The 15,133-nt window shown below is 38.3% G+C and overlaps 2 long non-coding RNA genes across 7 annotated transcripts; both read left to right on the plus strand.

The window, feature by feature from the left end:
• Nucleotides 1-7,308: 7,308 nt before the first annotated feature.
• On the plus strand, nt 7,309-13,264 carry LOC114299647 (uncharacterized). Of its 6 annotated transcripts, XR_014336268.1 has the most exons (9): nt 7,309-7,939; nt 8,074-8,141; nt 8,232-8,352; nt 8,516-8,641; nt 10,640-10,796; nt 11,302-11,385; nt 11,565-11,661; nt 12,543-12,648; nt 12,739-13,264. It is a non-coding gene; the product is annotated as an uncharacterized LOC114299647 (long non-coding RNA). The 6 variants fall into 6 exon arrangements; XR_014336265.1 differs by lacking the exon at nt 8,516-8,641 and having other exon boundaries at nt 11,302-11,436; nt 12,543-12,641; XR_014336266.1 differs by lacking the exon at nt 8,516-8,641.
• A 352-nt stretch (nt 13,265-13,616) lies between these two features.
• Nucleotides 13,617-15,082, plus strand: LOC145795390 (uncharacterized). The gene is made up of 2 exons (XR_014336269.1): nt 13,617-13,877; nt 14,837-15,082. It is a non-coding gene; the product is annotated as an uncharacterized LOC145795390 (long non-coding RNA).
• Nucleotides 15,083-15,133: the final 51 nt, after the last annotated feature.

The following is a 15,133-nucleotide window of genomic DNA, read 5'->3' on the forward strand; positions in this document are numbered from 1 at the left end:
TTTTGAAAACACATGCATTCTTATTCTGGTTAATTAGCTAGAATTACTATGTGATGCGCACAGAAAAACAAGTATAGACTAGATCGCCTAATTTGAAACAAAGCATTGCATATCCATATGTTTGGAAAATAGTTTGAAGTTTGCTACCCGTAAGTAGGCTAAAATGCGGATTTCGATGAATTGTCCCAATTCAAGTAATCCAACCTTCACCCACAGGCATTTAGGCAGTTAATCACGTAAGCAAATAGCCTCATGGCAAGCATGCTTTCATGGCAACATTAACACACATGCAGTATGCTAAAGCGTAAACACTCACAGTGTACTCCGAGCCAAAACAGGGAACTAGTTAGAAATCATGCATGATCCCAGTTCATGTTAGAATGGCTAATGTAACACATGCAAAAATATAATTTAAGATAGGCTCGGCTATCCTAGAAATGGCATGTGAGATGCGACTTGGTACACGTATTCAAATTGGAATTGAAATATAATGCAGTTAGTATGATGCGTCGAGATCGGTACATGCAATACAGATGAATGAATGCAAACATGCAAGCATAAGGTATGCTAAATGAAACGTGCCCTAAAACTAACCATCGTAAGCGGTTAAGTAAAATGGAGAAAGAAATGGGGACTGAAAGACATGCATCACACACATGCACGCTTATTACAACAATTAGCTCTCTCGAGGGAGAAACCGAATAAAGAGCTAACTAGCTAATCTAACCTAATTAAACTAATTATTACATAATAAATTAATTAACTAATCCTAGTTAACTAATTATTACAAAACGAATTGAATAGCTAACGCATTAACTATTAAAAGTACAAACCAAAGCAAAACCTAGCTACCTAAGCATGGCAGCTAAGGAAAGCAATAGACAAGGAGGTTCTCAGAGGGAGAAGATTGGATGCATGCTCTGTCGCCTCGTTCGGAAATCCAATGCGATGCCCTGATTTGCCTCTGTTTTCATCCATTCTCAGAAACTTGCACCAAGCTCTAGAAAGCTGAAAATCCACTTTGGGAATCTAGTGGGAGGGTGGCCGACCACTTTTGGTCTCTCCAAACCCCTGCTGACCACTTTTTGTTGTTGAAGACCAAGAAAAGTGGTCAGCCAGCTACTTTTTATGGCTGGCCGACCAGTTGTTGCTGCTAGACTGCAATTTACTGCAATAGAGAGCAAGAAAGGGCATGGCAATGTATTTGCAAGATATGTGTGCACAGCCACCCTCCCTATCATGTCATGAACTCAAGGGAGTGTAGGTTCTCGACCCTTGGGCCACCAATCGCGCATTTTCATGCGTGATGGCCGGGAGGCGAAATTGCACAATTCAATATGAAGACGAATGCACAAGTAAACACATAAAGCCTAAAACTCTATCATGGATGATCAAGAGCATCGGTGACTGGAAATTAAGGCACGTTTCATCACTTTAAGTATGAAAACGTCCCTCGTTTCCCATGTTTGGCCTAACACCTACTCCAAACACAATGCAAGCAAGCATGGCATACACAATGCGACTCAAGCATACAAGTATGCAATATGACTTAAGCATGCAAACATGCAATGCAATATGAACAACCTAACAAGGCTAATGGTATGCACAATGCTAAAGCATGTAACAACCAGCATACATAATGCTAAATGCTAAAAACTAGGTGGCATACTCAATGCAAGGCGATCATAAGGTTCTAAGCACAATGTAATGCATGCATGCACAATGCAACACAACAAGAGCAACTTATGTAATATACCAAGCATGGCATGTTCAATGCAAATAAACATGGCATATTCAATGGACTTAAACCAAAAGGGTAGACCTCAGTCATGCCCAAATCAGTGGCCATTGGTGATGAAATGAAAGCACATAAAACAAGGCATGCATGCATAATGCATTGGCCATCAAAGAGGCCAAAGAGCACAACTCTCAAGAGTGCTCAATGAGTGAAAAAAGTGGAAGTGTAACAACACTAAGTGCACTGAAATGAAGCAAGAAATGATGCCAAATCATTCAAACAACATAAGTAAAGCATGCTAGGGTCCTAAGGCATGAAAGCTTGCAAAGAGCAACACAAAGGAGGCATGCAATACATGGCACAAATGCATGAAGTAAGCATGGACAGAGCTCAAGTAGGTCTAATCATGGACCAGAACATGCTGAGATAAGGGCCCAAGTACCTAGGCATGCAAGCACACAAGTTAAGCCATAACAAGGCCATAATGCATAACACTTAAAGACATTCAAAGCATGAATGAAGTGGGAACATAAGCATGTTATAAGCTCTGAAATGAAGTACTAAATGATGCTAAATCATATACATAACACAAGTGAAGCATGCAATGGTGCTCAAAGCTTGAGGCAAGCAAGAGCATTTGTATTACAAGTATACAAAACATGAAGCATGTGATTGAGGCAACCCAAAACAGTCTTAGAACATGTTAAAATGAGTCTAAAACATGCATGGAAGGAAGCCAAAACATACTAGTATGAAGGGCATAAGGCATGAACATACTAATATCACAAATATCTGCAGGAACACTAGTGGCCGACCGAGCATCAATGGTGGTCGGCAAGGCCTCATTGATGGCTGGCCAGGCACATCAATGGCCGGCAGCCTTCAAGGATGGCTGGCAGGCCATCAAAAAACTCATTCGAAAAAGACCTAAGCATGGTCCAAAAATGAAGCAAAAAAGATACAGGGTTTGGAAAGCTCAGACCTGTGGCGTTCTGCCACGGACTTGGAGCGTTCAGTGACCAATCATACTCGCCATCAGATGTACCTGTAAGAACATCCAAGTCTTAAGGACAGTAAAAAATGGGGTGTCTATAGCGATGCCTTGAACTATTCAGCTATTTGTGTAAGCCAAGACAATAGACTACACATAATGTATCCTCAAACATAGTTTGGTTCTTACGGTTGTGTTCATTTTGGCCCTGAACAACACTTGGTAATTCACAAGTGCTCTAGAGAATTTAGCCTTTTCAATTCTCACAGAACCGGTCTAGTTCACACTCATATAGGTGACTTCTTATTAAGAGTGTCCTAATATACCCCACTTGGATGTCCAAGCTATAAGAATCATTAATATACCCCACTTGAGTGTCCTAACAACCCCCAACCCATCAAAATACTAAAATTCAAAGACAAAACTCATGAGAAAGAGTAGGATATCCCTACCTCGAAGTTAGAGCTCAAACGAGAAGTTGAAGAAAACCAAAATGCTCCAAACTCAAAGATCCACGGATCAAAATGGAGCCCTCGACGATCCACACACTATTTACAAAAGCCGGAGGATAGTGAGACACTCTAGCTAGATCAAACCCTAGAGAGAAGGGAGTTTCTAGAGAGAGGAGCTCTCAAAATGTCTTTTTAGAAAGTAAGAGAGAGAGAGAGAATGTAAAAAGTGATTTTAAAATGCCCAGCTGCCAACTGATATACGACATTCCCGCTCGAGCGGAGAACACAACGCTCGAGTGTCAAGAACAAAAAACTAGGTACGCTCGAGCGCAAGAAAGCCCGCTCGAGCGCCAAGACACAAGAATAAAGTACATCCGCTCGAGCGCGAAAACCAGTCCGTTCGAGCGTAGATTTCTCCCTCCCAGAACTTACACCAAAAAGTACTACCCGCTCGAGCTCCAAAGCACCCGCTCGAGCGCTACCGCTCGAGCGCTACCGCTCGAGCGTAAAGAAACCCGCTCAAGCGTAAAAATCACACCTGCAGAAGTTTTGCAGGGACACGAAAAACTGGGAGTATGCAATATCCGCTCGAGCGCAACTAGGCCCGCTAGAGCGGAAAGACCAAAAACCTGGCAACAAGATTTCAGACCAAGGTTCAACCCACCTGTTCGAAACATGCCCAACACATCCTAAAACTCAAACAAATGGAATTAAAGGATGACAACAAGATAGATACAACTACCAACTCCACGGAACCGAGTCCGGAATACAACAGAACAGTAAAGGGACAACCGGGATCGCTATAACCTCCCCCTCTTAAAGAATTTCGTCCCCGAAATTAAATGCAAGTTTTTCAAAAACAAGATTTTCTCAATTCCCAACATTATCACAATGCGAATTTTAACAACTCGACCCATTACCGGTCATCTCATCTCTTTTCAAGAGGCAGTTTACAACATTTTTCACAACATGCATTATAGTTATGCATTCCCTGAAATTCCACAAATTTCAATACTACATTCCACAATTCTATATCATATTCAGTATTCATGATACATTTCCATTTCTACAATACATCCAACATATGCAATGTTACATTAAACTTCTATTTTGAGGCAAGTTTCAAAATACTTCCATTAACCAAAACATTCATAATGTTTTACAACTTAAGACATATATAATGCTCTTAAAGTTCAACGATATTACAAATTATCAAAGCATGGTTACACATCAACAAACAAGTCTGGATATTTCTCACGGACTTCTAACTCACGTTCCCAAGTGGCTTCCTCCACTCCATGATGTTTCCACAAAACCTTTACCAAGGGAATGGTCTTGCCTCGCAAGACTTGATCCCTCCTATCCAAGACCCGAACTGGTCTCTCCTCATACGAGGCATCCTCATCTACCTCCAAGTCGGTCCAATCTAACACATGGGGCGAATCCGGCTCATACTTCCGAAGCATACTCACATGAAACACGTCATGCACTCCAGACAACTGTGGTGGTAAAGCTAAACGATAAGCGACCTCCCCAATCCTCTCAAGGATCTCAAAGGGGCCGATAAACCGAGGGGATAACTTCTCACTCTTTCCAAACCTCATCAAACCTCGCCCAGGTGATATTTTCAAGAAGACATGATCACCTACCTCAAACGCCAAAGGCCTCCTCCTACGATCGGCATAACTCTTTTGGCGACTCTGGGCTGTAACAAGCCTCCTACGGATAAGCTCAACTTTCTCTGTCGTCTCTCTAACCAACTCTGGACCCAACAAAGGTGCATCACCCACCTCGGCCCAACACACTGGAGACCTACACGGTCGGCCATACAAGGCCTCAAACGGTGCCATACCGATGCTAGACTGAAAAGTGTTGTTGTAGGCAAACTCCACCAAGGGCAAGTGCCTTTCCCACGTCCCACTAAAGTCAAGGACACAACCTCGAAGCATATCCTCAAGGATCTGAATAGTACGCTCGGACTACCCGTCAGTCTAAGGATGATAAGCCGTACTAAAGGTCAACTTAGTACCCAATGCACTCTGCAAACTCTGCCACAACCTAGCAGTAAAACGAGGATCTCTATCTGAGACGATCGTCACTGGGACCCCGTGCAATCTCACTATGTCCCGAATATACAAGTCGGCGAGATGATCTACTGAATCTCTCACGCGCATAGGAATGAAATGAGCCGACTTAGTCAACCGGTCTATAACCACCCAAATGGCATCACTACCCCGCTAAGTCCTCGGAAGACCTACAACGAAGTCCATAGTGACATACTCCCACTTCCACTCGGCAATAGGCAAGCGTTGCAACAAACCCGCTGGCCTCTGATGCTCGGCCTTCACTTGCTGGCAAGTAAGGCACTTCGATACGAAAACAGCCACATCTCTCTTCATACCCCGCCACCAAAACTGGCGACCCAAATCCCGATACATCTTAGTGCCTCCCGGATGCACCGCAAGGCATGAATGATGGAACTCTCGGAGTACTTCCTCTCGGCAAGACTCTGGCACAAACAAATGGTCTTGGTATCTCACACTCTGGTCGAGATATACCGTCAAACCCTTCTCAACTTTCCCACTGGAGATCTTCTCTCGAAAGGACTCTACCTCAAGGTCACCTCTCTGTGCCTCTAATACTCGGGTCACAAGTGTAGGCTATGCAACAACAGAAAACAAGGTCGCAGCCTCAACAGATTCGCCCAGGAGCAAATCAAACTCGCCAAGTGCACCCAACGTCCCCTATTCCCGGATGGCTATACAAGCTACATCACTAATGGATTTCCTACTAAGGGCATCGGCCACAACATTGGCCTTTCCCGGGTGATAGTGCAACTCAAAATCATAGTCCTCAATGAACTCCATCCATCTCCTCTACCTCCAATTCAAGTCCCTCTGTGTAAACAGATATCTCAAACTCTTATGGTCCGAGAACACCTCGAACCTCTCACCATAAAGGTAGTGCCTCCAAATCTTCAAGGCAAAGATCACTGCTGCTAACTCTAGGTCGTGTGTGGGGTAATTCTTCTCGTGTATTTTCAACTGACGTGAGCCATAAGCTACCACTTTTCCCTTTTGCATCAACACACAACCCAAACCCTCTCGTGAGGCATCACAATAAACTGCATAACCCAACCCTCTCTCCGGAATAATCAAGACCAGAGTGGTGGTCAATCTAACCTTCAACTCTTAGAACGACTTTTCGCAAGTCTCACTCCACACAAACTTGACCCCTTTTCGCGTCAATCTAGTCAACGGCAAAGCTAGCCTGGAGAAATCTTTCACAAACCGACGGTAATACCCAGCTAATCCCAAAAAACTGCGGATCTCAAACACACTCTTAGGCTGTGCCCAATCTTGCACTGCCTCTACCTTGGATGTATCAACAAACACCCCTTCTCCGGATACCACATGGCCTAAGAATTTGACCTCTCCTAGCCAGAACTCACACTTCCCAAACTTGGCATACAGCCTATGGGCTCTAAGCAACTCAAGCACCACTCTCAAGTGTTCCTCGTGCTCCTCCTCAGAAGGCGAATAGATAAGAATGTCGTCCACGAAAACGACTACAAATCGATCCAAGAATTCCCAGAAGATCTGGTTCATCAAGTCCATAAAGACTGCCGGTGCATTGGTGAGCCCAAACGGCATCACCAGAAACTCATAATGGCCATACCGCGTACGGAATGCCGTCTTAGGAATATCCTCCTCCCTGACCCTCAACTGGTGATAACCCGATCTCAAGTCTATCTTAGAGAAACAACGGGAACCCTTCAACTAGTCAAACAGATCATCTATACGGGGCATAGGGTACTTATTCTTGACCGTAGCCCGATTCAACTTCCGGTAGTCTATACACAGTCTCAAGGCATCATCTTTCTTTTTAGAAAAGAGGGCTGGTGCTCCCCACGGTGAAACACTAGGGCAAACAAAACCCTTATCTAGCAATTCCTGGAGCTGAATCTTCAACTCACTCAACTCGACTGGGGCAAAACGATAAGGTGCCATAGAAATCGGCGTTGTGCCGGGCACTAAATCAATAGAGAACTCTATCTCTCGGTGAGGTGGCAAACTAACGAGATCCTCGGGAAAAACATCCGAATACTCACATGCATACCTAAATCAATCCATCTATCTACCTTCATGCATACCTATCTATATTTACATTAATCCATAGCTTCTATGAAATCCACCACATTGAACTTCTCTCGAGTCCCAAAAAGATCCCAACAAATCCCTCCCCAAATCTAAGATCCAATATGGATTGACAATCACAACGTGAGTATGACTTTCATTTGCTGCATGTTTTAGCTTCAACTGAATTTGAACTTTATAGTTTCTTTGTTGCCTATTGTATGGTAAATTCTTATATGATAGCTTGTGATTATGTTTTTGGCCTGGTGCTCAACTTGCCATTTGGGGTGGTTGGATTGGGCTGGAATTATTATCTCAATGGAATGCCTTACAATTTGGGGTGCTTGATCTTTTTATCACGTCTTGATTGATTTTTAACGAATTATTTCTGTATTGTGATTGATTTATAACTCCAGCTGAAGCAAATGTGATACTTCACCTCATTACCCCTACTCTCTTTGTTGTGTGGGCTGTAAATTCTTTTAGTAAATTGTTCTTGACACTAATTGTTGCATACAAAATTAATTTGCTGATTATCGTTTATTGTTCTACGCAGGTAATTCCTAAATGTCATTTTCAATATTCTGAACAAGAAGGTTTATAATTATTTTCCATATCCATAGTAAGTTACCTTTGCTGAATGAGTTAGGGCCTTGTAAATAGTGAAGTTAGATTGTGTTATTAAGCTCTCTTTGCAGCTCTCAAACGTTGTGATAATTAAAAGATCATTTTTCCCCTTTTGCGGCTTTGTCTCAGTTATACATCTCCTAGTTGGTGTGGTCTATTGTCTTGTTAGTTGGGCTGTTGGTATGCCAAAACGAGCAGTGAGTTTCATCTTCTGCATTTGTTATTAGTTCTTCATAGGTTAAATTTTGGCTTGCATTATTTACTTGATTTCTAATCTGCCTACACAGCCAATCAACAAAGAACTCTTGACAGTCCTCACTCCAGTAGCATTCTGTCACGCCCTTGGACATGCCATGTCCAATGTATCATTTGCCGCTGTAGCTGTGTCTTTTACACATACCATTAAAGGTATAGGACTCTTGCAAAGAGAAGCTATGTTAAGCTAGTAATCTTGATATTCTAGATTTATGTTACTAATTATATCAAATTTATATACATATCAGACGTGCATCAGTCTCTTCTCATGGTCTTATAAAAATCATATTTTAATTCGAAGTTTTTATGATAATAGATGGGTTATAGATGTTCTGGAGTTGGGTCCTTTTGATGGCGAGCAACCTATTTACATAAGATCGATCAATCATTAATTTAGGCTGCAAGTTATTGTGCTTATTACCTCTTTCTGTGGCTGTAATAGGTAATGGTAGTTGAAGATGATACTTCTTATCTTTCCTAGTGGATGAATTATCTTTTGAATGGAATTAGTTGATAACAATGATGCCACCCTGTGAACACATGGTGGAATGCTATGCCTATTACACAAGCTATCACTTGAAACTTTATGATTTGATGTCCTTTAATTGATTCTGTTGTTTGTCTTCTAAATTGATATAATGCTTGACTAATGGGATGTGGTGTGGTTCAACATAGTTCAATGCTACGCAGATAAAAGTTAATTTGTTACCTAGATGTGATACTTTTTTTTTTTTTTTGTGTGTGTGTGTGTGTGTGCATGTGTAATGATTTATAACTGCTTAATCCACTCTTACATTAAGGAACCTAAGTCGATTAATTTTCATTCATTCTATTAATATAAAAGAGGTTAGGGCATAGTCTTTGGCATCATAGAAATTCATTCCTTCTTATTTTTATTTTATGCTACTTTTTTTATTGACTTCAATTTTTTTTAATGTTATTTATATTCATTACGAAAATATTACATATTTTTTCATGCATATGGATCTGTAGATTTGAATTTTATTCTGCTGATTCTTGCAGTTGAGCAATGGCTCGACTTCTCGAGTTCCTTAGTCAAACTTGCATAGCATCAGCAATGCATTTTTTAATCTCAGTTTTACCATATAACTATTGGTTGTTAGAGATGTTCAATTTATGTAGGACAAGATGGTCTTGCATGGTGCATGTAGTAGATCTCTTCTTATTAGTCGAACAACCTGGATTAGATGTTTAATTCTTCCATGTCATGGAAGACTTGGCTGCTAGGAGAAATGAATCCTGTTTCTGAACTGGATGCTTTTCAGTTTCAGTGTTACCTTGGTCCATGTCATGCTTTTTGTATCTGATAATTTGTGGGTCTAGGGTTCTGTGCAGTTTTGATGTATTTTGGTTCTTGCTTACTTCAGTGATCTAGTCATTTTTCATTTTTGGCATGTTTGTATTGTTTAGCTTTGATTGATTTATATGTTTGATTAACTATTCCTTGGTCTAAACATAGACTTCATCACACTTAGACAAACCACAAATTCAATCTAACCAAAACACTTCTATATACATATATAGATATCGTTTACATTGGTCGTGTAATTTATTTTAGCTGATTTTGTTTCTCTCATATCTATAAGCAACCAACTCCTTTTCTCTTTCCATTTTTGCACCCTTCTGGTTGTTCTGTTCCAGTTCAAAACATGAGTAAAGAAGAGTTCTTGAAGATCCAGGTACTCTTTTATATATGATGCTGAGGCAACATAGCTTCTATCCACGATTGTTCCCATATCAAATGGCATTATATGATGCTGAGCCAACAGAGCTTCTATCCATGATTGCTCCCATATCAAATGGCAATATAATTTGAAATTTAAATGCGTTATGTTATCTCCCAAGCAATTCTCTAGCGTTGTCTTTCATCACTCATTTTATGTCCAGCCACATACAGTTTCATGAATGAAGAAATGAATACTTTGTCTTTGAATAAATGGTCCCTTGATTCTAGTTTCTAGATTAAGGAATTACATGTTTGGTTCTTTTTATTTTTAAAGAATCTATATAAGATGTTGTACAAATATTTCTTGTTTAAATTATTGATTGAGATGTTGATTTCTTTAAATCATCTTCAAATCTAATTAAGGCAGGTCAAAATTTTCTTCAACGTTCTTTATAAATTTCATCAAAACACTGGTAGGCTAATATAAGATGTACATACATTTGCTGGTAGTCTACTGGGAACTCTGGACTTACAAAACTGTAACTTACCATGTCCATCAAAATTTGAATTTGCATACTCATTGGGAGTTTAATTGTTATTTTCTTTAGCCGAACTTTTGTTGCTTATTTCTTGTGCCTTTGTTCCTTGGTGTTCCATTTGTCAAATAGAATTTTTTTTTACTTCTATCCTGTGATTATTTTCCATCTTATCTTTTTTGTCTCTTCCTAACAAACCTGCTCTTTCATCACCCAGGATTGGGTGTACACTTCTTTCTGTTGGACAAGGTGAATTCCATGGTGAAGCGATGCATACTCTGAAGTTTGTTGTGAACCAGTCAGACTACACTGTGCAGACACTATGAAATGTCACAGAGTATCTATTACTTGCGAAAGCCATTAATATGGTCCAGGTTTTTCTTCCTTCAAATGACAAAGATAAAATTGACAAGTTGAATGCAGATTTAAATACTGCAGCAGGTTTTTGGTTGCATATACATTAGTATATATACATCTTTAAATTACATAAACATTCACCCATAAATTTAGAGTGCAAATTTCAGTTTGCCCCCATGGTTCAACTCAAGCTTCATGAACTACACAGCAGGTTTTTGATTGCATATTCATTAGTATATATCTATATGTCTTTTCTCAATTATTTTGGTGGATTTTTGATCAGTTGAGTGGTTGGGTCAGTGGGACATTGGTTAAATTTTGGATTTGTGATAAATTTTGCCGGATAAAGTGAAGGCTTCTCATGATGTCTATGTTTCATATTTTGGATTTTTTTCAACATACTTCTATAACAATTATTTAAACACAAAATTATATAATGAGGTGCATCATTTGTATATTCGTTATGTTAGTCATATAAGGTGCATCATTTTTCATGTTTCTGACTAGTAATGTGTGCTTCAGGTCAAGGATCATCTTTGATTATATGTGTGGGAATATTGACTGGCTACACAGATACATTATACAAGATTTTATCTCAGCTCACAGGTAGATGCTTAAATAAGAAATTATTCTAGTGTCTGTATTCTATCTATCTAGGTAATTATTCTACCGTCCTCTTTTCTTCTCTGTTTTGGGTTTGTCTGCTGTGTAGAATTAGTGAACTCGATTAGGATGAATTGATAGAGACTAACTAGTTACTTCATGGATGCCTATTGTACTTTCAGTTGTGCCTGAGTCCCTTACTGTTATCATGGCATCCACCATGCAGTTTTCCTACTACATCACGTAGCGGTAGTACATCACATGACTTAGTTTCAGCTGGTACGTATAAGCTTTTGACTTTTTAGTAGTATTTGTAGAGTAGATTTCAATTGAAATCAAATGGACATAACTATCACAGTTTATTTGTTTATTTGTTTGATCAATTACAGAGAAAATTTTATTGTTGGCCTCAGTTTACAATGATTAATCATTAAATATGATTTTATATTATTTCTGGTGATTGATCTCCTTGTGCCATTGTGCAATGTGTTCATTGTTTTGTTCAATTATTAAAGAATCTTATCATGACAAATTGACAGCTTGTCTGAAACCACCCCCACCCCCTCTCTTACTTTTGCAACTGCTTGTCTCTTACTTTATTTTTTTTAATTCAGACCTTTCATTTTTCCAATAATGCTTCTTCTATGATTGATTATAATATTTAAATTTTGAGAGTGAGTGTTTTGTATAGTTTGTGCTAATTCTATTAAATGGTGTGTGCTAATTCTATTTGATGCATTGTTTTAATTTTTTCTATTAAGTTATTGCTCCCCCCTTCATGTTTTGTTTCATTTATTCCCCCCGCCCCCTCCAAAAAAAAAAAAAAATTCAAATTTCCCTTTCATTGAAGAAAAATCGGACAAGGAGATATTGACGCCCTGCAGCTGCACTAAAATGTCCCCAGATTATTGTATTTTTACGTACTTAACTTTTGGGCCTAAGATTATTATTTTGTTGAAGAAATAGTGGTCTTGTGATTTGTATCTTGAATATGTGAAATGAAGCTGAGCTGACTACATTGAAGAATTGAAGCTGTTAGATATCACTTTCGATTTCTTTTTATTTATTTATTTTTTAAAAATGAGCCTTTTGTTTCTTTTCGTGTATGAATTATATAGTTTTTATTTGTTTTGCTTATTAATTGTATCATTTTTATTTAGGCCTACTAAGGACCATGGAAGAGTATGTCAATACAAAGGGGTCATTCTCAAAACCCACAAGGGATACTAGAAAATCACCTAATCAGTTCCAGTTCTCTAGTACGCCGTAATTAGTTGTTGAATCTTTCGCTCTGTAATTTTTTTTTTTTCTCTCTCCCTTAAATATCATGCTGACAATGTATATTACGTCAACCAGAGGTAAAGAAGATGCATAAGAGTGCATGAAGTCAACTTCAGAAGATTGTATAGGAGCAAGAAAAGATAACAACTGAGTTAGAAGGTCAGAGCAAATCACTACAGGAACTTGAGAAAGAATTGAAGAAAAAGGAGATCCAAAATGAAAAGAAGAGACTCTAGCTCCAATTTGAGAATATTATGGTACTGTAATTGTACTAGTCTTTCTCGAAGATTGAATGGGTTTTGATTCTAGGCTGGCTTTTCTTTTAGTTGGATCAGTTTAGTGCTTTAGTTGCTGTAGAAAGGCTTTTGAATATTTTACTACTGGAAGGGGTCTGTTCCTGTTTCATTGTATGCTTCAGAGTAATCCTTTACTGGTAGAAGTCAAGATCAGTTTGCTATTCTGATAGGTTGTAGATGTCGTTGAAGGGGTATGCCCTTTCTTTTGTTCTCATTCTCTTCATTGCCCTTAGATGTTCTGAGCTGCACGCGCTACATTTTGTATCTTCTCTTCAATGAATTATTTAAATTTTGAGTGAGTGTTATTTTTCAGTTTTATTATAGGTATTTTTTTGGTTTAATAACCTGAAATTAGCACAATTTTTTTTTTAAAAAAAAAAAAAAAAAATGAGGGCTATCACAGCGTTTCTAAAACGTCATTAAATAGCGTCAGAGATACAATGGCGTTTTAAAAACGTCGCTAGAACTTTTAGCGGCGTTTTTAGAAAATGCCAAAACGCTGCCTATTGTTTTATAGCAACGTTTCTAAAGCGCCATAGAGTTATAGCGACGGCCGCATCTTCGGCGTTTGGTGTTAAATGTCACAAAAAGAATTAACGGTGTTTTTAAGACCTATCGTGGCGTTTTTTTAAATGCCTCTAAAATCTGAATTTCCAGCAGTGACGAGTTGGAGGCGATGATCATGCCCAAGGTGGCCCCGAATGGAGAAAACGTGCGACTGAAGTTCAAATGTAGGTTACCATCTTGGGAGTCCATATATGAAGTGAAGTATGAGTTGGTTCCAATTGACAACGATGATGATTTGGCTTTGGTCTTGAATCAACCGAACAACTCATCGTCAAAATATAGTTTGCAATTTTATGTGGACTGGGACGAGAACATTAAGGGCAACATTCCAACTACTCTTCAGTTATATTGGTAAGTTATATTGATGTCCTTTAGAATTTTCATAATTTCAGGATCCTCTCTCTTGTTGATGTTAATCATGTTAGAAAACCTAACCAAGGGGTTGTTAGCATGTGTGATTAGCACTCTCGCCACTAAGTCTCTCTTGATGAGAGATCTTGGATTTTACTATTAGAAATAGAATTTGGTGGAAATAGAATTGGGTGGCAAGTTTTAAGTACTTGCAAAGAGAGAGCATGAGTTCAACTCTCCGAAGTGTTAAATTTAGATTAATGTCTAAATAAATTTTTGGATAAATTATGCAAATAGTCCATGTAATTTACACGATGTGTCAATTTGGTCCCTGTAGTTTCAATTTGCTTGATTTTGCTTCTTAATTTAATAGATTGTGTTATTTTGGTCCAATATACAACGGTTTTTAAATTAATTTAACGGAAGGTTAAACAATATGTCAATTTAGTCCATGTACTTTACACGATGTGTCAATTTGGTCCTTATTGTTATAATTTTCTTGATTTTGATAGAGACCAAATTGATACATTGTGAAAAATATAGGGACTAAATTGACACATTGTTTGACTTTTTGTTAAATTAACTTAACAATTGTTATTTATTGGACTAAAATGACACCATTCGTTAAATTAAGAGGCAAAATCGAGCAAATTGAAATTACATGGACCAAATTGACACATCGTGTAAACTACATGGACTATTTGCATAATTTTCCCTAAATTTTTTCACTTTGTTTTACATAATAGAAATAGACGAATGATTTAAATTAAAAACAAATCAAAAGGGTTTAAATTGACAAAATACTTAACAGAAATAGGCTCTCTTTTTTTTTTTTTTTTTTTTTTGTGGTAATTTTCCCTATTTGTTTTTACTCTTTAAATTTTAACAATATTATTGTCCATGCATTATACCACACTAACCATTTTTTATTTTTTTATTTTTTTTTATTTTTTACGCAGGTGTGAGATTTTGTTGCAATGAGGACATGTAGATGCATAGCGCAGGAAACTCCAAGAGTTGGACGGATGGTCAAAGTTTGGGACTTGAGAGTGTATTATTTTCATAATTTTAGGTTTGAAATTTCTTAAATGCAAATAATATATTGGGGTTAGTCCGCGATACGAGACTTGCCTCAAAAAGGTACATATAACACATGAGTGGATTTATCTTTACAAATAATTTATTTTAATTGTTTGTTTTTCTTATATTGGTTGGAACAAAATGCAAAAAACTTCAAATATTCACTAATTTTATTT

The sequence above is a fragment of the Camellia sinensis genome, chromosome 7 (assembly GCF_055761805.1).
Source record: "Camellia sinensis isolate YWXY chromosome 7, ASM5576180v1, whole genome shotgun sequence".
In the NCBI taxonomy this organism is placed as follows: Eukaryota; Viridiplantae; Streptophyta; class Magnoliopsida; order Ericales; family Theaceae; genus Camellia; species Camellia sinensis.